Source organism: Jaculus jaculus, chromosome 12 (genome assembly GCF_020740685.1).
Source record: "Jaculus jaculus isolate mJacJac1 chromosome 12, mJacJac1.mat.Y.cur, whole genome shotgun sequence".
Taxonomy (NCBI): domain Eukaryota; kingdom Metazoa; phylum Chordata; class Mammalia; order Rodentia; family Dipodidae; genus Jaculus; species Jaculus jaculus.
The window spans coordinates 84,585,249-84,587,746 of NC_059113.1; the positions used below are offsets into that span (position 1 = coordinate 84,585,249).

General features: G+C 37.0%; 1 pseudogene; it reads left to right on the forward strand.

Moving 5' to 3' along the window:
- The first annotated feature begins 604 nt into the window (after window positions 1-604).
- On the forward strand, window positions 605-1,096 carry LOC123453610 (annotated as a pseudogene).
- The last annotated feature ends 1,402 nt before the right edge of the window (window positions 1,097-2,498 follow it).

The following is a 2,498-nucleotide window of genomic DNA, read 5'->3' on the forward strand; positions in this document are numbered from 1 at the left end:
TCAACCAGCAATGAATATACTGTTAATTACTATGAACAGAGCTTCCATATAATCTGCCCTTTACTTGTCTTTACAACAAAAATTCTGTCATGTACATATGAAGGATTCTAGGTATTCTTTTCATAATATGAAAAATTAACATATTTCAACTATAGAAAAATCTGCTTAGTCATCATGACACACTCTTTGAAGACTGTATAAAGCACTTACCAAGCAAGGAGAATGTCTTATTTCTTCTGAGGGAGTAAAACATCTACTTATTAGAGCATCCTTCAGTCTCCATTGACTGAACTATGTCCCAAGTCAGAGATCTCATGCAGAAAAGCACGGGCTTTGTTTCTTCACAGAGGACAAGAAAAATATCTCGAGGTAGATAGCACTGATGCCCTAGATGATTTCAATTAACCCCCGGACATCTCATAACTATGATATGCATATCAAGTTAAAAAAAAATCTAACGAGCCTCTGCCCCTATGCTGTGGGGCTTGAGGCATAGAGACCCGAATGCTGTGCATCTTTCATCATCATCATCATCATCATCATCATCATCATCATCATCATCATCACTGTGGCCTGGGAAGCCCCTGCCCATCTCTCCCCAGCCATGGACAGTCTTAGCCTTCGAAAATTTCAACAGCCTTTGCTACAGGGCACAATCTATGACCTCCCCGCCCATATGCCTTGCGAACCTGAGCTTGGGTTCCCTTCCCAAAGTCACTGAGGGGGTAGCAGTTCCTCTTGTCCCCTCTTCCCTATGTCAGCGCTGGCCTGGGGGAGCTGGAGCCAGATGACTTGGAGGATATGTCATCTAGTGACAGTGACTCAGACTGGGATGCATCTGCCCATGACCACCTTGGCTTGGCAGTCTTCTCTATGCTTTGTCGTTTCTGGCCTGTGGGCATCGCAGGCTTCTGTCTGGCAACAGAAGACCAACCCTAGTTGCATCCCTGGACCCCACTGTGAACCCAGAGGCTGGCAGTCCTTGGGCAGAGCAGATGATCTTGGAGACAGTGGAGATCACTATGGCGTCCAGAAATCAGAAGAGCCAGAGACCGATTTCAATTCCTGGCCATCCCCCACCACACCAGTGGTGTAAGAGATTAAACAAGATAGCCCTGCAGCCAAAAAAAAAGAGAAAAGAAAAAACTAACAAGTGAATTAATTACTAGAGCGTTAATTCAAATAAGTAATGTTTGCCAAGCAAATAGATAGGGAATTACTTCATTTCACATGAAGTATGAATGTACAAAATTGACACCATTAATAAATGCTATTTTTAAATGAGAATAGAAAATCTTAAAGCAGTAAAATTAATTATCTTAATTACAAAAAAAGGAACTTAAATCTTTCTTTGTGATGCCCATTTCTAAGCACTAGCATTATAAGTGATTTTGCAAATAATTTATTTCTATCAAATATTTTTATTTTAAAATTTTATCTGTGATAAACTCAATTTTGTTTTTGCTTAAAGTAAGGTCTTGCTTTAGTCCTGGCTGATGTGTGAATTCACTATGTAATCTTAAGCAGGCTTCGAACTGTTGTCCTTTCTCTTCATCCTGGGTGCTGGGACTAACGGCACACCCAGCCATAAACAAAACTTTAGGAAATCTTTTTGATTAGCTTTATTTATTATGTCAAAAAGCTGATCACAATATTTAGTAGTTAATTATGATACTAACCCTTCAAAGTTTTTGGCTTAAATACCTATAGTGCCAGGTCATGCCACTTTTATAAATCAGTTACCTACTGGTGTCAGAAGGTAATAGCGACTAAACTGACAAATGCATGTGCTATTTAACAGACCTAATGACTACTGCTCCACCCTTGCTGATTCTTCTCAGGTTCCAATCCAGTCACTGTTCACATGTGTCCTGAACTTTTTCTTAAAACAAAAAACAATCAATATCTGGACATTATTTGAAATCACTTAACTTTAAATATTTTCAACTAATTCAAAACCTTTTGAGTACTAGGAGTACAGTTTGATCGACTAGAGCTTATCTAGTATGCAAGAGACCCTGGCCTCAATCTTCAGCACCACAAAATGAATAAATAAATGAATAACCAATAAATAAATAAATAAATAAATATATATATAAATAAATAAATAAAATTGATAGACTTGTGCTATCCAGAGAAATATCTCCAATCCTTAAACACAAATCAGTTTCATTATTCCTATGTGAGAAATAGCTAAAGATTTGATTGGAATTATAATTTATTTTACCTTATTATTACATATCTTGTTTTATGCAATCGGTTGTTAATATTCAAAGGTTAATCTTTTCAAAAAGTATACAAATGTTCTCAATTCCTCAACATTGATGGTTAAGCAGTGGGTATTTTTGAAGAAATTAATTTCTTGATTATGGAGCCCTGTTGAATTGGATTAATTTCTTTGTGACATAGACACCATCTTTCCCTCCTCTCATTTCCATATAATAACCCATTTGCTTTTACCATCTGTCATTTGAAGTGATTTTAAATTCTTCATATGC